General features: G+C 35.4%; 2 protein-coding genes across 4 annotated transcripts in view; one reads left to right on the forward strand and one right to left on the reverse strand.

The window, feature by feature from the left end:
• The window catches only part of Grik (glutamate ionotropic receptor kainate), a 246,610-nt gene extending 240,947 nt beyond the window's left edge, over positions 1-5,663 (forward strand). The window contains exon 15 of the mRNA XM_067761779.1: positions 5,492-5,663. The gene's annotated coding sequence lies outside the window, so the exon portion shown is untranslated. The remainder of the gene's footprint in view (positions 1-5,491) is intronic.
• LOC137237722 (uncharacterized) overlaps positions 1-24,316 on the reverse strand; it is a 282,894-nt gene that overhangs the window by 153,722 nt on the left and 104,856 nt on the right. The gene's annotated exons all lie outside the window — the stretch shown is intronic.

Below are 24,316 nucleotides of genomic sequence, written 5' to 3' on the forward strand. Positions count from 1 at the left end.
TACGAAATAAGTGGAGCAGAAGCTTTTCTTTGTTTCCTTGTTCCTGTTTGTTTCCTTTTAAACTAAAGTTTCACTTCTCAACTTATTCAATGTTTTGGCGCGGTATTTCCAAAAACAACAAGTTTCATCTAATGTTGTTGGTGTAACTAGCATTGATTCATGTTTTTGTATTTACTATGAAGGTGAATTTGTTTGGTTAACTTTTTAATTTAGCCGCGACAGCCGACATATTTTCAAATACACATATTGTTGTTATTGTTGCTCGTTGTAAAAGTTTGAATTGCTTCTTGCTTGTGGTAAGGCTCTGTTATTTACAAATGTATGTATGTATGTATGTATGTATGTATGTATATGTAGATATACATATGTACTTCTGTATGTAGCTGTCTGGAAATGTTAATGGAAAATTGAGATTGGTTGACTTTGAAATTTCCACAGTTTTGTAATATTTCGCGCGACTAGATTTACGCCAAGTAAAATATGCGTTGCTCAAATTTATTATGAATATTTATAAAATGTCTAAAACTTGTCAAAGAAAAAAATTCTTCATACTTTATAGGTATTGAAAAATTTTAAATATGATTCTTTCACACAATTTTTTTTTATCTGTTTGGTAAAATGACCTTAAAATTGTATATATGCATAGCTTTATTTGAAAGAGACAGAGTTCACATTTTTTATGAACATTTTTTGTACACGGCCGCCATGGTCTGGTGGTAGCGTGGTCCGCCTACCGCTGGTCTCAAGTCCGGGACAAAAACCAACATCAAAATTTGGAAGCAAGGTTCCTCCATCGGTAGTGATTTGGCAAACACTCCGATTGCATTCGTGCCATGAAAACCTTTTTAACAAAAAGTCATACTGCTTGCAGATTCCGTTGGGAGTCAACGTAAAACATGTTGGTCCTGCCCGCCAATTTATAAAAAATAAATAAAAAAAAAAAAGGAAAAATTAAAAGGAGCATGATGCAAATTGGAACAAAAGCTGGGCCTAAACTCCGTTCTGAGGTCTTTCGCGCCTTGGTTTTACTTTTTTATAGTGGTGTTATAGTTTTTTAACGACGAGCTATCAAGATTTTTATATCGACGGACTATCGAAGTTTGTTATCGATAACAACTTCTATCTACGATTTTCCGATTTTTCAACGATATTAACCGAGCCGCCGAGGTGGTATTGTAAGGTGCTCGCCTACCACAATGAAGCTTTTGGGTTGAAGGCCCAGGAAAAGTTATATAAACATCTTTAGATACAAGTCTTATCAATTAGAAACATGGTTTTATAATCGCTCCGAGTGTAATTCTACAAATGCTTTTCGGAGTCGGCATAAAACATTTAGGTCCCGTGTTGCTAATTTGTAGTAAAGTAGTACCCTTTTTTCCTCAAATCTTCCAAGTATTTTTTGTTTTTTGTTAATTGAACTAATAAAAACCTGATAACTCTTCTATACCACACAGATAATACTTCGAAACTCAATCTGTAACAACCTGATAACAAACCAGTAACAAGTTGGTAACTAGTACATAACTTTGTAGTCGATAACAAACCGATAGTACTCCGATAACAAGCGTGTAACACCCCAATATGAGATCGATAACTTGACGATAACGCCCAATAACAAACTGAAAACAATTGTAAATCGATCCGGTAACTCGTCGATAACGTTTTTTTGATAACAAATCTGTAACATTTCGATCACAAGCCTGTAACAACCCGATAACTTGTCGATATGAGTGTTATCGATTTTAAGTCGACTAAGTTTTTCCCTTCCGAAATTTAATTGAAATGTCTCTAGAATATTATCGACTTGGTTCGGAAAATATATTGATTGCAAACCGATAGCAAACTAATAACAAGCCGATGACCAACAGATAACTTACCGATAACATTGTTATAGATTACTAACCGAATAAAAAAAACGATAACTCGTCCATAACAAGCCGACAACTTCTCGATAACAATTCGGAAGCAAGTCAACAACTTGTCGATTACATTGTTATTGATAAAAAAAACCATTGGCACTTTGATAGCAAAGTAGTAGGAAACCGAGAATTCGGCGATATAAGTTGCTACCGATTTACACCTTCCCAAATTATACCCAACTGGCCCTAAATTATTCCCGACATTGTTTTTAAAGAATTCCAAAGCCATTCCGAAATAATCCCGAAAGTGTCCCTGAGTTGACCTGTAATAATCCCGCAGTACTACCTACATCATTACGGAAAAGTTCTGAATTCGTTACAGAATGGCGCCAAAATTATTAAAAAGTTATCAAACTAATCCCATACCAGTACGAAATTACCCCAAAAAGATCCGCAACTAATCTATTACGAATCCAGACATCAATCAAAGATCGTCAACAAATGCCAGCGATAACCCATAGCTAATATCGTAGCCTTTTACCCGTAAACGCATAACCAAAAAATACACGCAAACGCATAACAGGGGTACCCGTGTGTCCACTTACACGTTTTTACCGTTACAAATGCACAGTAACAATATTCATAAGTAAAAATGATTACAGATTGTGTGCTGAGCAGTGAGTTACTTAATTACTGCGATAAGCTCGATAAAACCAGTAACTGGATCCTGCTACATATGTTATACTGAAACCCGCAAACGAAGAAGAAAAATGCGAAGAGCATGCAGCATCTGCAAAAAACTAATGTGTCTGGCACATTCTGTGAAAAATTATATCTGCCCCGTTTGCGAGCAGAAAAGTATATGTCTACAAAATACAATATTTTTTGTTTCAAGATTCATGTTTTCTAATATATTTTTACAATCAGCAATAAAAATCTCATTAAAACAAATGAATTTTTTGATATTTGATAGGTACACGGGTACCCGATTATGCGCTCGCGTAGATGTCGATGTTGGGAACTTATATCTGGAGCACTCCTCAATTGAATCCTACAAGCATTGACTTAAACGATACAGAAATACTGTTGTTTCCTAGATTAGAAGGTTCATCACTCTAGTTACAGTGGTTCTCTCACTAAAGTAGTTTAAATTCGCAACTGGGCACACGGGTATCCTGTTATGCGTTCTACAGTTAAAAAAGTTGCAAAGACGCTAACTGGCGCTAATTGGTCACACTTAGGGAATTAAAATCATTTTGCACCTGGAGCTACCAACGCACATAGGTAGATTTAAGACATTTAGGCGGCCATAATTGAACTGAAAGTTGCCACAATTACAAAAAAGCACTCCCACAGTTTAGGAATAGGCAGGTGAACAATAATTCTACCACTTCCCATCCATCGCATATCTGGCGTTAGCTGCCAAGTAATCGGAATTTAGCTATTTCTGAAACGCGTGTTATGTTTTTTTTTTTAACCTATGTGAAATCGCATGTTTTAACGTGAATATTTTAAGTTTAAGTGAATTGAATTTAGTAATTGTGATGGATTGTGATATTTCAGGTAAATACTAACATTATTGATGGTGTTTGTGATTTTTAAAAGTTATAAATTGATAAAAAACCTATTTTGTTTAGAATGTTAAAAAAAAAGATTTTTTTTTTGATTTTTAGTGTTCAAAACCCGTTTTGTTATGTTTCCAAGTCCGTCCAAGTGAAAATTAGTTTTGAACTTGATACTTAGCACAATTATCTTGCCAACTGCATTAAATTTAACTTCAGATACTTGCAGATATGGGGTTAGATAGAGGGCTTGATACACCCTTGTTGCTGCACAACATAAAAATAGCCTCACTGCGCAGTTATTTTTTAGTGTTACAAAGTGTAATATCTATTCTAATATAACCGATTAGTTATACAAATCATTATAATTTTTCATAAAACATATTAAAAATTTATTCTAGATAAAGACAGAACTAAGTTATTACACTTCTTGCTGTACAGTGAGGCTCTGCGCAGAAATTTTTTTAGTGTTACACAGTGTAATATCTATTTTTTTAATATAACCGATTAATTATTATTATAAATTTTAATTTATTAAACAGTTTTAAGAAGATATAGGCAACAAAATATTTTTGGCCGCTTCAAACTTGAAAATCTACCTATGTGCAACGCTCTCTTCCTCTGCTTCCATAGACGGGTTCCGATAAAAATACTTTCATAGTCGGCAATATCTCTCTTGGTTTTTAAGCTACTCCCAATAATTCTCCTCCTCCCCCTTCGATTTGGAAGAATATGATACTGCTTACAATGGATCTGCCTTTGTTCATGCGTTGTGAAAGGTACATTTTTAATTGCGTATAAGCGTTTAAAAGATAATAATATAAAACAAGTAAGGACGGGACGGGACAGCCGAAGGCTTCATACCTTTCCTGAATGGGGCTGAACAATAATCTTATCCCGTTCGTAACCTCCAAATAGTCGGATGTATAAGATAAGAAATATATAGTGAACAGATGTACATACCTAAACGATTTTTAAGATAAATATAAAATCAAAAATGGCAAAAAACCCCCTTTTCTGAACGATCGATTGTATGGGATATATATTATATATAGCTCCGATCGAAATGATTTTTACAGGAAATCTTCTATGATATATTAGGATATATATCACCAAGTTTCACGTTTATACTTTCTAAATTGCGGCAGGAATGACCAAAATCGTCTTATCTGAACGATCGGTTGTATGGAAGATATATGTTATAGTGGTCCGATCCTACCGGATCCGACAAACGTCTAATATAATACAAAACTACATCCTTGTGCTAAATTTTATTGAGATATCTCAAAATTTGAGGGACTAGTTTGCTTTCAAACAGACAGACGGACGGACAGACGGACACGGCTATATCAACTGAGTTCGTCGCCCTGATCAATTCGGTATACTTAGTGGTGAGTCTATCTTCTATATTTCTCAACGTTACAAACATCGGACCAAAGTTAATATACCATTTCATGTTTATGAAAGGTATAAAAAACATACAAAAACAACAAAAAAAAAAATTTGACGAATTTTTGACAAATTTTTAGGTAAGTATTTGAAAATCACCTAATTTTTTTAGTTTACAGTTTACAAAGTCTATACAGGCACGTCCCATACGAAAAACAGAAATAGCTCTCCACGTTTAAGTAATTTCCATCGTATAAACTATATCTAAAGTTGCTCATATATGGTACACGAGCGTATCGGACGCGGTACAAAATTACAACATGTATCATATATGATACTTACATGGGGCAGGGAACCTGTTAAAAGATTTAGAAAATGACTAAAAAAATGTTGCTTTATTACTCAAAAGTAGAAAGTTTTTAGAAAATCTATTCAGTTCTTTTGTGGTTTTCCTTTTCGATTGGAAGTATTTTTTATTTCTGAATTGTAAATATTCTTTCATTTAAAACTTGTAAATTGCCGGTTTGCGCGCTACTCATACAGAAAGTTACGTATACGCCCTGTTGTACAAACCGCAAAAAAATTTGTTCAAGTATTTAATAAAAGTTGTTATAAAATAATAGACTTGCATATTATAAAACTGGAAACTAATATAAAATATATATTTATTTGTCTTTGCAGTTGCAGCAGTAAACAATAAAGTACACGTAAAACTTTTTAAATCTACACTCACACCTTCAAGCGTTCACTTCCGTACAGCATTGAAGTTGATAACACATATTTACATCGCAACACTTACATATACATACATACTAGCACCTACATACATATAGAGAACGCGCATACAACAATGACCTGGTTTACGAGCGCAGGAGTTTCGTATGACAGCGACTTCCGGTTTAAACGGAAGTTTCACAGTTATTTGTTTTTAGCATGTGTTTTACTGTTGATTGCGGCACCTGCGGCTGCACGTCCCAAAGACACAGAGGGCGACGTTATCATACCATCGCTAGATGAAGAGTTGCCATTAAGTGAGGAATATGATGATGTGGATAATATTGAGGTGAGTTGTGAAACGATTAAAAAACTGTGTATTTTTTTTGCATATGCATGTATTTATGTAGTTATGTATACTCGTATTGAAGGCAAATGTGCTTGATAGTAGCAAAATAAATTTTTCTTATATGAAAGGCGGCTGTTTTAGCTCATAAAAAAACGTTTAAACAAACCACTCGTTTATATGTTTTGGATAAATTGTGATCTAAAAATATTGTATTGCTATAATATTGTTACTTTTAAATTAGTTTTTCTTCATCGGCTTTGTATGCAAACCTGCGAAGTATAATTTTTTTTTAATAATAACTTTTTGATGCGGTTTGAAAAAGCAGAAGCCAATGAACCAACATGGCATAATAGTAACGTCATATATTGGCAAAACACAAATTAGATCAACTTTATGATGAAATCCTCAAATAGTGCTTTGCTTGTCATGTACAATTCTTCTTATTTCGGTTAGCGGCTTTGCACTCTAAACTGAGGATATATTAAAATTACAAATGACATTGTTTGTAGTACACTGAAAGAAAAAGACTGGTAAAATCAACCGAAATACGGATCAATTAAACCGAAATTTCTGTCAATTTTTATCCATCGCAACAAGATGTTGAATCAACTGCGCACAAATCGTTAATTCGTAATTGACCGTTTTAGTAGTCAAATAAACAAAAAAAGTTGTTTCATTATACTTTGCCCATAGTTTTGTTAAATTAACAATTATTACTGTCGCTCTAGGAATACCAATTAAAACTGTTAATATGAAAGGCATTTCTGTTCTTTTGAAATTACCAATGCAAAATGTTAAATTAACAGAGTTCATTGTCGAAATGACACTACCAGTGAAATCTATTGAAATAACAGATATTTCTGTTTTTTCTATATTAATAGCGTAAATTTTTACATCAACAGAGTTTTCTGTTCATATGACATTAATACCTGTGGAAAAATAAAAGCCGGATAAATATATGTTTAAACTTACGTAGTTTTTTGATTTGTATAAATTACACATAAGTACATTTCATTTGTAATGATTTTTTTGCTATATTTAATAATATTAATTAAAATAATAATAACTTAAATCTGAATTCAAATAAACAAAACTTGCTCCGAATTACCATCGACAGCTTTGTACGAAAGTATGTTGCCATATATATACATTAGAGTGGTCTTAAACATTTTTTTTCGACAAAAAGACTGTACCGCCCCCACTTATTATACCTTTGTGTGAAAGTATTAAATATCACAACTCCTAGGCAGATTACAGCAGCTTAAGGCGTGGCACATTCCCATGGAAAATGCTCAAAACCCGTATTTTTTTTTTTTTAATTTTCGAGAATAATGGTCGACAAAATCTTATAAAAAGTTGTAAATATGATGTTTTACTTAAAGTGTATTTATAAGAATAAAATGAAAAAGGAAAGAAATTTTTCAATGAAGTATTTTCCAACGATTCTGGAGACTAATTGACATGTCAAGTCAAAATTTGGTACACATATTTTTCCCACTTTTTTTTTTTTAAATAAAGGAGCACAGACCAACGTAAAAGGCATTATCTTTATATCAATCGTATTTTACCTTCAAAACAAGATTATAGCAAAAGATTTAAGAAACTGAAATATTTGAAATGTGTGTTTCACCACTCCTTGTTCGATCATTCGTTATTCTGCGTTTCGATAGCCATTACTGGAAGAAAAATTTAACTATTGTGAAGAAAGTCTATATCCTTATTTTCGTTTTAAATATAAATATTTCTAATAAAATACATTTAATAAACAGCCCCCTTTTTACCAAAATACGTAGTGTCAAAAAACTGACAACAAATGAACTGTACGATAGCCCTGTACTTCTACTTCATTGGCGATTAACCGTTTAAACGGTTATGTCCGTCCGAGGCGCGCCAATCGCATCTTCGCTCCGCCAACTGGCTACAATTAGTCACAACAAGGGAGTAGAAATCGTTTTCCACCTGGTCGTTCCAGCATAGTGGGGGCCGCCCTCTTCCTCTGATTCCATAGGCGGGTTCCGATAAAAATATTTTTTTGACCGGAGCGCCATCTTTCATTCGCATAATATGGCCTAGCCAGCATAGCCGCTGCATTTTAATTCACCAACGCGTAGAGATCCGTAAATATTTCGAAGAACTTTTCTCTCGAACACTCCCAGAGCCGCTCATCTGATTTGGTCATGGTTCATGCTTCTGCACCATAAAGCAGGACGGGTACGATAATTGACTTGTAGAGCATGATTTTCAACTGCGGAGAGGGGACTTTTTCTTTAAATTGCCTACCTGGCCCAAAGTGGCCCTTTCATAACTCATTTGTACAAAAATATCACAACCTTTGTTTCTCCAGTCTCTCACTGATCCAGAGCATTCCCGTGAGAAATGAGCGGGATACGGAGCTAGAAAGCTCACTGGATGATGGCTAATATGTGTGAAATGAGAAAGTTTGATAAAGAAGAGAAATAAATGCTGTTAAGAATTAACCTGATGCAAATAAGTTGTTTTGTTTTTTTAATTAATGGAGAATCATAATTCAGTTTTAAGGAACATGGAAGAAGAACAAGAAAGGTTGTCTATGTGCGGATGTAAACGAACATCATATACTCAGCTAGAGATCTATAGTACAGTTCATTTAGTTCAGTTTTTTGGCCCCAAGTACTATCGAAAGGATGGTGTTTACTTAATGATTTTGAATATTTTATAGGAAGAATTCCTCTGTACAGGAAATAATTTTAAGGAGTTGCTTCACAGTAGGCCAATTCTTCTGCATTGGTCAAAAGAGGTTGCCAGACCTATTTAAAAATGTTTAAATTACGTCAATCGGTCTTCAAGTATGCCAATGCATGATCAAATAAGAGGCGGTGCCACGCCAGTTTCTAAAAATTGTTGCCATTCATTTAATTTTTATAAATACACTTTAGAAGAGAAATAGCGTGTTAAAAACTTTTTGTAAGGTTTTGTCGGGCATGGCTCTCGAAAATAACAAAAAACCCGATTCTGAGAATTCTCAATGGAAATGTGCTACGCCTTAACCTTAAGTTATATGCCCAAGAGTTTGGAAATTAATTACCTACATACAAATGAATAATTTGAGGGAGCGGTACCGCTTTTTCATGAACTTTTATTTTTTCATACAAAATATGTCCTGTCTAATATACATACGTAAATATGTGAATACATAAATGCGCATGATTGCTACATATATACTTGCTACATACATATTCTCACACGCGTTAGTACATGCTCTAGCAAGCCACATTGGCCTCGGTTTCAAGAACTTTATTTCAACTTTTATTTCAAAAATTTTCACCATATTTTTATATTATAATTACATATAGTTATATTTGTGTCCGCACATTTGATATAAAATGTTTCCATTTTCTTTGAATTTATAACAAAAATCTGACGAATAAGTACATTTGTATGTACTTACTAACCGAACATCGATTGGGCATACATCAAATATGCTGGCACACATTAAACATTATACACTTTTATTAATCGCACTTCCACCAAATTTTACTTTTTATAATTTATTTAATTTATAGTTTTGAACTTCGCCGCGCGTCGCTTCACTTTTCAAATAGAAATGAAAATAGTAGTCACGAAACCGATTCTCAATTCTATCAGGTGCAGCTCATTCAAAATGCCTTCTCTCGCATGTAGAGTTGCCACAATTGATTGTTTCGAACAAAACTTGTAGTATAGATGTTTGGTATAACATTTTAAATAGAGAAATTGTAAGTTATAGAAAAGTAAAGAATCAAATCGCGTTAAGGTAATTCACCACTAGAGTAACTATACATGTAATTCGGCAAGTTTAATTCTCGTAACACTTTATTTTGAAACGATTCCAAAACAACTCAAACTTTTATGCTGTCGGAAACATAAACATTAAAAAAGGATGTTTTTTTGTTATCTTATTAGATTCATTCGCGTGAGCGAAAATTCGTAAAAACATGAAAAAAATTTTACTAACTTTGGAAAAATCCTGTTCGTTCAAACAAAACTTTTGCAACAAGAGGGCGCAATTTTGCATTTCGCTTGGTGGAGAAGTAGCAAAATTGTACACGATAAATAGGTGTCCCGGTATCGCATAATTCTTTGCTGTGTTATGCAAAGTAAATTCAAAAAAGGGTTTTTTCGTTTTGTATTGATAACTGAAAAACTAGTTTTTTGTTGTTTTCCCAATTTGTGTGTTTTTTTGATTTGGCATTTTTCTTATTTTGGTGTTTTTTTTTAACAAGTGGCACCATCGTCATAAGTACAAAGTAGAGAGCACAGGGAGCGTAAAATTCTCTTTGAAATTTGCTAATTCATTGACTGTTGTTTGCTGTTGAAATGACCACTAAGAAGTCAGTTAGATTGATTAGGAATCTGTTAATTTTACAGAATTTCTTTTCTATTTAATTGACTAAACTAATTTGTTCGCTTGACAAAGAACTCGGTCGAACTAACCATAATTCGATCAATTTCATCGAATCTCCGTTAAGTCAAGAACAACAGAATTTTCTTTTATAACTGAAATTTTATTCACATGCTACTTCCTGTATAAATAAATTTTTAAAATTTAATTTATTATATATTTTTTTTTTTTGATATTTTGTTCCATTGTATTTTTTTGTTTCAATTTTTTTCTTATTAATTAATTTTTTATATTATCTGTCAAAAAATTATTCTGTTTTTAATCTTCTCCAAGTATACTGAAATTTCATTATCGAGCTACCTTCTCTTTTTGTAAAGTTTTTTTTTTATTTGGTTTTTCTTTTATCCAATTTTGTAATTCTTTTCTATTTTTTTTGTTTGTTTTTGATTAAGTTTGAGTTATTTTTTTCGGCTGCTTTTTTTTAATTTTCCAATCAATACTTATTACAATAAATATTTTTTTTAAATTATTTTTTGTATTATTTTCCGAAATTTTTTTCAATTTGTTGTTTTTTTTTTTGTATTTTTTTCTGTATTCACATGTATCCTAGTGAGATGTTCTTTTTCGCTAATTTTTTTCGCAGGTCATTTTTACTTAAACTGTTTTTATATTTAAAAAAAAAAATATTTTTTTACGTTTTAAAATTATGTAAATCAAACAAAATTTAATAAATAAATAAATTATGAAAATTATATATTTTGGTATATTTGTATGCAAAACTGTGTATTTTGAACCGCTCTTTTGCAAACAAATATTCGATGCAAGCTTAAATATAGATTTTTTTCCAAACAATAGTTTTTCAGTTTTGTTTGCTGACAATTTGTATTTTAATTTGTTGTTAAGTTTTTAAAATTTTTTCCGTCACAAATTTTGCATATTAAGTTTTTTTCGTCTAAAGCTTTCCATTTTTAAATCAATTTCGTTTCAAAATTTGCTTGCAAGAATTTTACTTCATACATCTTTTTTATTTGAAAAAAGAGAGAAACATTTCTGGAATTGAATAATATTTTTTTTAGTTTTTAAATTATGTTGCATCTTCATAATAGTCGATATAAATAAACAGAAATAGAAAACGTGTTTCAACGTAATTTTTTTAAATACTATTTTATGTAGTTCTTTTATATTTAAACCTTTTTTTTAGCCCGACACCAAGCCAGTAAAATAAACTTTAAAAAAATCTGAAAAATTCATCCAATTCAATAAAGTTAATAAAAACTGGTCCGAAAGGTTAGATAAGAGTGGGTCCATAAAAGTCCTCTACTCAAACCAGCGTATCGATTAGTCCGAAAAAAATAAAAATTTGCGAAATTTTCTTTTGTTTTTTTATGAAAATTTTTTGTAGTTTTTCTTCATTTCGAACTTATAATTTTTTATATTTTTAAATTATGCTGCATCGGAAATTTAGTCGCTAGAAATAAAAACAAAAACGAAAACTATTAAATGCAAATTTAATTTTTCATGAAATTTTGAAAAATAATATTTTGTGTATTTTATATATATATATAATAAAGGTTTACGCCGATCACTTTACCGGCGGCGGCGTAGGCTTTATTATATAACGGCGCCGGCGGCGTGGTCAGCGCGCCGGCATACGCCGGTGCTCTTACTTTAAAAACTTAATTTTTCTATTTAAAAAAATAATATTTAGGAAAGGTTTTGTTTGTATGTATTTAAGGAAATCAACGTTTTGGGCATTTCGGAAAGGCCCCAGGCTTTTTGCCTCAAAATCTCGCAGATAGTTCAAAAATTTTCAGGAGTAACTCCTTTCGGAGGGATTGTCCCTCGTTCATTTACTCCAGAGAGGCTTCGAACTTAACCCCGTTCTTTGGAATTGGTAATGCTGCGTCTGCTGAAAAGAAATAGAGATACATAAAATGGTCACATTTTTGTTTGTATATTACGTGCAAAGCGTAGTTTCACCTGGGGTTAACTGCTAATAATCGTCACGAACACAATTTCTTTAAATTATTTGTGGATCCTAGGCGGTCACGTACAAAGGCGGCTTACCGTTGCTATTAATGGTATATTAATACACATGACTCTTGTGGCGCAGGGCGCCTCCAGTTTTTTTGGCTGTTTTTAATAGCCACAATTCTCGATGGGCGAACAGCAGCAATCCCGCCACCAGTCAGGACCTTCACACCATATGCCAGCACAGAAGCCAGAGGACTGCGACTTCGAACTCATACCTTCCTCGACGTCACTTTCCCAGAAGCTCCAGGTGTAGCTACGACGACTTTCTAACGGATATTTTTGCCGCGCTATGCTGCCGAGCTACACCAGAGAAGCACCTTGAAACGTTAGGCAGCGACTATTCGGCCAAGGTTGCCGCCCTCGTCTAAGTGGATGTCATTGCGGAATGTGTGAAAATCGTATAATCCTCGGCACATCTACATAATTAAAATTTAACAAGGACCCTGGACAAATTTTTTCATAAGTCTTCGTTAAATCAAAACGATATTTTAGAATGAAAGTCGACCGATTTTAAGTTTAAAGATGTTAACTGCTGTTTTCTGGCCTAGCTTCAGACTAGCTCGACTGTCCATTACATTAGGGTAGTAGCACACACAGTCATTAGTTCGACTGTCTTGAGAAAGCTTTTACTTCACCACTTTGAGTGTTCTTGCGAAGGACAAAACCTCACCTAGTAAATATATGTGCCTACGTATTCACATTTGTAAAAGGAGCCGTAACGTGTAGGTGATATTTAAACTTGGTTGATAGGCTATAATCAATGTGATTCACTCTAAGTGACTAGCTTTGGATAGGGCCGCCAACTTTAGGAAATGTCAAACCGGGAGACTTGGGTGTTAGGATGAAGTGCGAAAATCGAAATTAACATTTCAGATGCTTTGTATAGTTTCGCAAATAAATAACAGATGTTTGAATGTAAGCCCAAGTGATTTTTCAAACCCTTCTAATACGTACATACATATATCTTCAACTTAAGTATGAGGTAAGAATCATTTCAAAGGGGTGTTTATGCACCCTAGAACCTACTAAAGGATTTTGCATCACTGATTTCTCTTATTCTTTCACCCAATCCCAATATAAATTTTTTTCAAAAATCGGCACCTTTTTGGGTATTTTGCTTTTTTTAACAACTTGAGGACAATTTGAAATCATGTTCGCCGTGGGTCATTTTATTTGAATTCAGTGTTCATTATTAATTTTTTGCAAAAAAAAAAACAATATGCAAAGTTATTATTATTATTATACAACTTTTCTTTTAGTGTTTTGTTTTAATAACTTGGTAAATTCGGAGATGCAAAGTCCGTGTTAAGCTGACATCCAAAAGGCCTGTTTTTATACTCAGTTGAGCAGAGCTCACAGAGTATATTAACTTTGATTGGATAAAGGTTGGTTATACAGGTATAAAGGAATCGAGATAGATATAGACTTCCATATATCAAAATCATCAGTATCGAAAAAAAATTTGATTTAGCCATGTCCGTCCGTCCGTCCGTCTGCCCGTTAACACGATAACTTGAGTAAATTTTGAGGTATCTTGATGAAATTTGGTATGTAGATTTCTGGGCACTCATCTCAGATCGCTATTTAAAATGAACGATGTCGGACTATAACCACGCCCACTTTTTCGATATCGAAAATTTCGAAAAACCGAAAATGCGATAATTCATTGCCAAAGGCGGATAAAGCGATGAAACTTGGTAGATGGGTTGAAGTTATGACGCAGAATAGAAAATTATTAAGATTTTGGACAATGGGCATGGCACCGCCCACTTTTACAAGAAGGTAATTTAAAAGTTTTGCAAGCTGTAATTTGGTAGTCGTTGAAGATATCATGATGAAATTTGGCAGGAACGTTACTACTATTACTATATATGTGCTAAATAAAAACTAGCATAATTGGATGAAGAACACGCCCACTTTTAAAAAAAATTTTTTTTTTGATTCAAATTTTAACAAAAAATTTAATATCTTTACTGTATATAAGTAAATTAAGTCAAAATTCAACTCCAGTAATCATATGATGCAACAAAATACAAAAATAAAAGAAAATTTCAAAATGGGCGTGGCTCCGCCCATTTTCATTTAGTTTGTCTAGAATACTTTTAATGCCATAAGTCGAACAAAAATTTACCAATCCTTCTTAAATTTGGTAGGGGCATAGATTCTACGACGGTAACTGTTTTCTGTGAAAATGGGCAAAATCGGTGGAAGCCAGGCCCAGTTTTTATACACAGTCCACCGTCTGTCCTTCCGCTCGGCTGTTGACACAATAACTTGAGCAAAAACCGATATATCTTTACTAAACTTAGTCCACGTACTTAACTGAACTCACTTTATCTTGGTATAAAAAATGGCCGAAATCCGACCATAACCACGCCCACTTTATCGATATCGAAAATTACGAAAAATGAAAAAAATGCCATAATTCTATACCAAATAAGAAAAAAAGGGATGAAACATGGTAATTGGATTGGTTTATTGACGCAAAATATAACTTTCAAAAAAACTTTGTAAAATGGGTGTGACACCTACCATATTAAGTAGAAGAAAATAAAAAAGTTCTACAAGGCGAAATCAACAGCCCTTGGAATCTTGGCAGGAATACTGTTAGAGGTATTGCATATATAAATAAATTAGCAGTACCCGACAGATGATTTTCTAGATCACCTGGTCCACATTTTGGTCGATATCGCGAAAACGACTTCACAGATACATCTAAGGGCCACTCGTTTTTAAAACCCTCATTAATACCTTTAATTGGATATCCATATCGTACAAACACATTCTAGAGTCACCCCTGGCCCACCCTAATGGCGATATCTCGAAAAGGCGTCCACCTATAGACCTAATGCCCACTCCCTCTTAAAACGCTCAGTAACACCTTTCGTTTGATACCCATATCGTATAAACACATTCTAGAGTAACCCCTGGCCCACCCTAATGGCGATATCTCGAAAAGGCGTCCACCTATAGAACTAAGGATTACTCCCTTTTAAAGTACTCATTACCACCTTTCATTTGATACCCATATCGTACAAACATATTCTGGAGTCACCCCTGGCCCACCCTAATGGCGATATTTCGAAAAGGCGTCCACCTATAGACCTAATGCCCACTCCCTCTTAAAATGCTCAGTAACACCTTTCGTTTGATACCCATATCGTACAAACATTCTAGAGTCACCCTTGGTCCACCTTTATGGCGATATCTCGAAAAGGCGTCCACCTATAGAACTAAGGATTACTCCCTTTTAAAGTACTCATTACCACCTTTCATTTGATACCCATATCGTACAAACATATTCTAGAGTCACCCCTGGCCCACCCTAATGGCGATATTTCGAAAAGGCGCCCACCTAAGACCTAATGCCCACTCCCTCTTAAAATGCTCAGTAACACCTTTCGTTTGATACCCATATCGTACAAACATTCTAGAGTCACCCCTGGCCCACCCTAATGCCGATATCTCGAAAAGGCGTCCATCTATATTTTTGATATTCGGCGGCGGCGTGCCAAAAACGACCAAAATCGGCGGCGGCGGTGGCGTTTATCGGCGGCGTATATCTCTAATATATATATTTAATATTTTCTTTAGGCCTAATAAAATAAAATAAAAAGCCCGAAAAATTCAGCAATGTAAATAAAATGTATAAAAATTATTCCGAAAAATTTCAACAGTATGTGTTTTTTATGATATTTCTTTTTACAGTTTTCTTCAGTTTACTGCATTTAGGACGACAAAACGTTTATTTTATTTTAACTAGAAAATATTCCTATATAATATCTATTAGTTTTGCCAATATATTTCTTAGCTTCATTATTATATCTAAAAAAAAGAAACGCAAATTTCCAAATTTCCATATTATTATTATGTTTTTTTTTTTTTTTTTCAAATTAAGTTGTATCAACACAATAGTCGTAGAAATCCTATAATACTATTAAATACAAAAATATGTTTCACAAAATTTTTTAAAACAAAATATTGGGTATTTAAAATTTTTTTAATCATTTTTTTACGCCGATAGTAAAAATTATAGTATCCAATAATAGTAAACTATATAAAACCTTAAGGCTGTAGAAAGTTTCAAATATTTTTTATGTTTATATAATGTTTTTTTTTCGCTGTTTTGTTTCATTCTGGGCAAAAAAAAAAAAAAAAAATCCTGACCTGATACCCATATAAAATCTTAAATTGCTTTGAACGTTTTATACTCAGAAATTTTTAGTTTATTCTTTTTCGCCAAAAACTTTCTGTGTTTCAAAATATTTGCAAAACATTTCCTATTTAAAATTCACTTGCAAATATTTTTTTATAATTCGTTTTTTTAACTTAAACGAAAACAAACAAAAAGTTACAATTTCAAATAACGCACGAATGAAAGAAATATAAAACGTATATTAATTTTTTTTTTGTTTGTTCAAAAACCTTGTACACTTTTTTTGCTTTTCAAACGTAAAAATTTTATATTTCATAAATTTTCTCTCACGTCTACAGTTTCATCAGGCCAAAATGGTGAATGGCGTTTTAAAGGAAGATCATCCGGTTATTATGTATAAGGAAGATTTTGTTAGTGAAGATTTTGGTAAGTTTCCAAATTTTTTACTACTTCGACGTAACAAATTTTAATCATCTCTTCACTATTACTTTGCACTCAGCAGTACCCAAAACGGAAGCATCCCATCGCGTTCGAAAACACAGAGATCCGGCACATCGACGTCGTCGCATTAGCAGCGGCAATCACTCAGACACAGAGCAATATCATCCATTAAAACCGGAAAAAATTTATTTCGATATTTTATCATCTGCGCCCATTGTAAGTTCAAGTGAATCGAAATTCGGATCATCTAAATCGCATGTAGAAGTCATCTCTTTGGCTGATGCGGAAACGAAATTGAACGACGATGACGATGCAGAAGCGAAACGTGCACTTCATAAGCGTCCAAAAAAGTTTCGTAATCGTCGACAACGTCGCGATACCAACGAGCATAATAGACCGAAACGAAATCCATACTACAGTTGGAGAAAAGTGTCTAACAACGCGAATAGCCTAAATGGAGTAGCGCCACCTTGCAATCATTATCTGCCGACATGGTTGCAGGGGAAATATTTTGAAAAGTAAGTTTACAGCTTTGGATTATTTTGTACTTTCCAATTATAATTAAGTACAGTTTGTATTGAAAATTGATAACACCGTTCTTAATTAGCATTAAGCCGTCTGGGCGGTTACGCTAGCTACCTCTGTGTCACGATAACTGATGCTAATTGGAAACACCTAGGAGGTTATTTTTCACCTAACTGAATTTTTGCGTTAGCATACCAACTAGTAACTGGCAACAGTAATTTGACCGAAATCCATGACAAATATCTCCTTCTGGGGATAACTTTCACCAATTGGAATAGCCAAAGAAGATCAGCGGCTATCAATAGTGATAAAGCAGTTAAGGGAAAGTCACAATAATATTTTCGTTGACAACATGTACTTCGTGCTATTATCGTTTGGATAAGGCAGAACTTACTGGTTCGCTGTCGAGGTCGATAATATCAAAATGATCCCAGTGGAACATTCATGCCTCTCCTTCGCTCTTTCGAATGCATACAGTGAAAGTTTAATGGAATATACAAGCGGAACGAAAAGTCGCCAATGAGTCTAATAACGTTGGGTTTACTTTCTCGATCAATCAGCTATATCGAATATAAAATAATTGTTCATGAAATGATGCACAGCAACATTTTCTGTCCTCAGTACTAGGAAATCAAGGATGATTTTTGGGTTCATGTAGTGTATCTGCCTAGTTTATGGTCTCGGGGAGGCGGCTAGCCTCCTTCTTTGCAGTATATATTGCGCTGCCTCAAAATCCATGTTATGAATTTACTTAACATTTTTCGGAAGATTTATTACGGATTTATATCGCTTCACGTTGTATAATCCCAGCATTGCTTGCGCCTGTACTGCAGAATGGTTTGAAATCAAGGCTATTTCCTTGCATCTTAGGGATCAGTATTGCTTTCAAACCACTCTGTGGTACAGATACCAGTAATGCTGGGATGATGCTACATGAAGCGCTATAAATTTTCCACTACAAGCGGGTTACGGGTGGCTAGAATACACCCGCGGGCGATACGCCTGTAGTAGGAGGCGACTAAAATACCCAAATAATTCAAGGGGTTCTGTGGCGGAACCCTTTCAAGTCGTTACTAATGCAATTTATAGCTCCTCACGTACCCGTGGTGAATCCTGCTCCTTAAGTAGCCGAGCCTCTGGGGATCCCAAGTTCCTCATGGATCTAGTGCTTGGGGCGGGATGTCCTAGAATATTCAATGTGGTCATATTGAATTGTTTCCGAGGTGGTTGGGCTTGAACCTTATTGGTGCTTGTAAGCAGAATGGACTGGATCTATATCCGTGGTAGGAATGCCTGTCGTAATAGGCGACTAAAATACCGGATTTAAGGGGTTTGTGTAGCGCAGCCCTTTCAGGTTGCCAGCGCAATACATAGCTTCTCCAAACCCAATTGTCAGCCTCACCTATCCTTGGCGAATCCTGTTTCATTAACAGCTGAGGCTCTTGCGACCCGAAATCCGCGTGCATCCCGGAGATGGGAGGACGGGATGGCCTAGAAGGACGCATGTGGTCATAACAAATCGTTCCCGACATGGTCGGGCTTGGTACCGGAATGTACCGCCTTCGGGGAGTGTCCTTATCGCTACAACAACAACAAGAACATCAATCAACATCGATAACACTCACCAAAACATTCGGTGAATGCCGTTATTGTTATTACAACAACAACATGCAAGTTCTACATCCTCTGGTGTTTTTTATAATATAAGACCCTTATTTAAGGAAGGGTGAATGTCTCATAATCCTAACGGCTGCTGCTCTCTTTACTATGCTATAAGCTTGTTAATTGCCCTCCACTCGTCTATGGCTCGCAACTCAAGTCATCAGGATGGTGTGACAATCTGCTATGCGGTTTAGCCTTACCGTAAACACACGATATTATGATGGCTGATTCCACAATGATTGAGTCAGTTCATGCAATCGACCGAGGTGGAATTCCCCAATTTCTCGGGCTTTTTAGTTTCCAAGAAGAAATAATACTTTCCGTCTGTCAGTAGAAAGGTATACGAAGTAAAGTTCTCGTCTTCTGATCCTGATGACAGCATTACAGCATTTGCAGATGGAATTTTTTGGTAAACGTCATTTTCGTACCATCGTTCCCTTAAAAATGATAATCGTTGAGATGATGCGAATATAACCTGGCTTTAGACAATGATCATTATGTAAGTTGCTGGAACTGTACCAAGAGCAACAACTGCTGCTGATTTTTGTCCAGTTGTATGTACTTACTGCATGAAGGGTTGTAATTTTAACCTTTGAATGGACGCTTGAGAAACCGCTACCTCGGATATCCCTTCAGGTTTCCGGGTCATTAACAGTAGTTCAGTGGATCATTTCAGACTATTAGCTGTGTGTTCATTCCCCAAATACTTTTAGTCATTCTGAGCTTATTGAGTCAAAAAACAAAAGCGACACGGGCTGTTAATGTAGTAAAGGCATGCGGCTGAGGATAGATGAGCACATACATACTCATAAAAATATATCAACTTTGTAACCACATTAACAGTACACATAAATATTCCTACCAATTTTTTGTTGTATTTTTATATATAGACACCCTGTTCCCGGTAATTATCACAATGGTCCAGTTAGCGTGCCTGTTCTCAATGTGGAAGATAGATTTGGCGGGGATACAAATAGGGATCGCGTTATTTGGCGTGATTATACCCCAACCAGAGATCGTAAATAAAAAAAAAAATAAAAATATATGAGACAAATATTTTTGCTAAAATTGCTCATTTTTTACAGCGAACAAACGTTTGGACATTAACGTGCGTCCACCTCTCCCCCTCTTTCCACAAAACAATACAGCGGCACCACAATCAACTGTAAGTAAGTGTCCAATATCAAAGTGTCAGTTCAAAAAATTTTTTTAACCAAAATTTTTTGTGTTTCTTAGCACTATGGACTCATTCAGTCTATGTGAGGTTCTCACGGACCAACCTAAAATTTCTTTTGTAATTTTGATTAAATTATACTAATTGTTTTTTTTTTTCATAAAATTAAGGTCAACAGCCTACATATCGGCCCGCAAGCGGTCCAGGCTTCTCTTATGAGGGAGATATTCCTTATACCGTAAATATGGAAGCACCCGTCTTTCAACCACGTCCAACAACAACTGCACCCACTCGTCCAACAGCAGCAGCTGCTACGCCCATGCGCCGTTCTAACATTGCTTGTGTTTGGGCTATAGCCAGTTGTTGTACGCCAAATGATCGCTCTGTGCGTTACAGATGTTTTGAACGTTATGGTTGCCCCTACGTTTTTTGGGATTTAAATCCTTGCGCGGACGAGACGCGCGATAGAATTAGCGCTTATCTGGATCAACAATATGAGTAATATAACGACTTCTGAACACATGAAAATTGTACACTTGTATAAATCGAATATCTATGGGGTATTAAAAATTTTATTTTCACTAAGCATTTATTATCTATAATTTAGCTAGTAAGCTTAAGTTATTTAAAAAACAATTAATTTAATTATTTTTTTAGCTTAGTTTTTAGTTTGGCTTTATTGTTTATAAAATATACGAGAACTTCGTGAACTTTGTGAATTTTTTTCTATCTTAATGTTAAGACAGGAAAATAATACTCAAATCATAGCTTATGAAAATAAAGTGTTGTTGTTGTTATTTCGTTCAGTTCAATAGGTTCGATTACTCAAGAAATTTTCATATAAGTCCACAATCCGAAGTCAAAGAAAATGTCAATGACAAAGTGTAGCGTAGTTTGAACTTACCGATACGTAAGAACCTCGCATTGACTGAATTTGTCTTTGGTACTAAAAGAAGTTTGTTTGACGACCAAACTGAAAACCCCTACATCGAACTAGAACGTCTGCTTGTGTTGTCGTGACAAACCACAACTTACTGCTTCGATATTTTTGTTGCTCTTTAGAAATGCTACTCAAATTTTGTCGAGCGCAGTGCGAAGAAACAGAATGTGCTCTACCGTTGCTTGCTACAACTCGTATATTCTACATTTACTATCACTGCGAATCATGTGAAGCCGGAAGCGAAAGGATTGATGAAAAGCATAAGCTCCTATGCAAAATACGGTCATACGAGCGCATGCTTTCCGATTGGAATTTAAGTGTGCAAGCCACAATAAACGGCCCAAATCACCGCGGAATATCTTGCAAAATGTTCCATCTAGCGTACTCTGGGAAATACTGAAGCCCAAATTTAATGAGCTGATTGGAATTTATCAGTGCGGTTTCAGACTTGGTAATTTTACTATCGAGCAGATCTTAACAATGAGCCAAATCCTGGAGAAGACTTATCTACGAAAAATTGACACTCAGCGTAAGTATTGGAAAGAACCTCTCCAAGGTATTCGAAACCAAAATAGGCACTAGGCAAGCCGACTCGTCTTCGTGCGATTTCTGAAGAAGACAATATCAGCAGCAGAACTAAACCATGATGCCTCAATTTATTGTAAGAGCGCACAATTCCTGGCACATGCTGACAAATTTTATGCCGTTGGCCTTAATAAATGAGCCGTATCAGTCTCAAGTCTTCGCTGGCTGAGTCGTGTTATGCAAATGAAAGAAGACGCCCCGGCTAAGAAATTATGTCTATTGGCACCGCAGTTTGGAAGCAGTAGAAGGAGGTACCTCCACTGAGTTCGCAGATATAGATGGAAGAAGATTTGTTTTGCCTAAGTGCCCAGTTATAGCTGAACAGTGATAGCTGGCGCGACTTGTTATGGGAAAATATCGGAGTCTCTTAAGCGCGAGCCAGAAGGCAGTGCCCCCTTATAAGCCTACATACAAACTGCTATTTTCAGTTATACGAGTATCGTTTACTTTAAGCGCTTAATTTCAGTATTTTCGTGCTTAGTAGACCTTGTGCAACTCTTTTATCCTTATTATCTCGCTCAAACTGATTGAGCTAAGTAGCGTGTATTCTTACAGGGTTGCGTCCTCCTGCCTAGGCTGTTGATGCATTGTTTCATTGCCATCTGTTCCGAATTGATTCAAACACATTACAAACCTTTCTCAGGTCTAAGGATAAGTTCGCTAGAAGCAAATATCCTATGTTTAAGATTAATAAGTACTCTCTGCTTGAATGAGCTGTTGTCACCCTCCAGCAGAGTTGCTGTTTATATCACTACCTCAATCTCTTGCTATGAAAGTCTCAGAGGTTCTAGGTTTTTTCCACTTTCCATGCTACTAAGATGTTGTGTTTATCGTCTTTTGGACTCTTCTTCCCAAGGCGCATATAAAAAGTACCCAATATATTTTGCAATACTTCTGTTATAGCGGATTCTTAGCATCCTAGTTGATTTTGGAAGACGCACTTCTGATCCTTCTTCATCTTGTGAGTTACGCAAAGTGTCTCTTGCCTGGCTTGTTGAGATCAGAAACTACTTCCTTATGCCGTTCAAGGAGTGTGTAATTGCTACTCTAAAACATATCGACTCCGTTGTATCAATCGCGCAAAGGAAAGGAAGAAGCGGGCTTTTACATCGTCCTGAAATTTTGTGGTCATGATACTGCGTCGTGCTCCTTTTAAATTTTTTCTACAAATTGCCGGGACGGTACATACTTGTTTTATGCCGACTCTGAACGGCATCTGCAAGGCAGATGAGTTTTCACTGAGAGATTTTCATGGCAGAAATACACTCGGAGTTCTTGCCAAACACTGCCGAGGGGCGGACCCCGCTTAGAAAAATTTTCTTCTAATTGAAAAAACTTTTTTCTAAAATTTTGATGTTGCTTTGCCCGGGGCTTGAACCTAGGATATTCGGTGTGGTAGGCCGAGCACGCTACCATCACACCACGGCGGCCGTCGATCTCCATCTACCGTCTTATGAAGTAGAATAATGCAGATGTGCCCATCATCAACGTTCTTCCGATAGAGATGGATGTAATGCATCTCGACTGAAAAAAATCCGAGCCTGTACAGGTATAAGATTTGAACACACTCAAGATACTCAAGTGCGAGAACGTCTACATTGATAGCGGTTAAAGTCACAACGGTGTATCAACTGCCTTGCTGACGACTTAGTAAATAAGATCACGGATAGAGATCCCCAGGCGATAGCACTAAGGAAGCTTAAAGCAAGTGGGCACTGGAAGCTAAATGTGAGCTGTCTAAACAAACTTAACCAGGAAGTAGTGCAAACCGAATCGTTCCTTGTTAGTCCCAACTGTACATAGATTCACTGCTTGCGATATTAACTGGTCACAGTCTAATGGGATTATATAGTGCGCGCATGAGAATTCCAACGGATTAGATGAATGAACCCTTCATTTCTACATATCCTGTTCTGCTTAAGAAAGATATGGGATGTTTAAACATTCAGCGCAATATTAGGCTTAAAGAGCAATCTAGGGCATCGAGTATTACACGTCGACTAAAGGGGTAGAACTCACTGCTCATAAAGGTGGATCTGGCACTTCCGTTTTTATCCTATCAAATTATGTGTGCTTTTCGGAAATTTCTGCTTGAAAGTGTCTCAACTAGCAAAGACACGCGCGTCGCATCGACTTGTTAATCGACACACAAGACAGCGACCTCATTGACACAATGGCCACGTAATGTGTATGCATGTAAGTATGTTCGACCACACTGTTGCAATACAAATTCAAGCTTTACGCTACTATTAACAGCCAGTAAATAATTGGAAAAAGTTTCTCAAGAGCTTGAGAAAGTATTACTTTTTAATTTGATCTGACATTTGCTTACCCCCAGTGAGATAACGCACGTCTGTGAGACGAACGTCGTTTCAATTTTGCACTCAGTCTCCCACAATCGTAAAGAGAGAACATTCTCATTCTCAGTTTTCTCAGCTAATATTACCAGCTTGTCAGTGGGGGGTGTTTTTCAGTAGTAACTTTTTTGTTTGATGAAATATATACGATTGTTTTTTAAAAATACGTCTAAGAGACGTATCGTTATCTTTTACGTGACTACAAATCT

Source organism: Eurosta solidaginis, chromosome 1, assembly GCF_040869045.1.
Source record: "Eurosta solidaginis isolate ZX-2024a chromosome 1, ASM4086904v1, whole genome shotgun sequence".
In the NCBI taxonomy this organism is placed as follows: domain Eukaryota; kingdom Metazoa; phylum Arthropoda; class Insecta; order Diptera; family Tephritidae; genus Eurosta; species Eurosta solidaginis.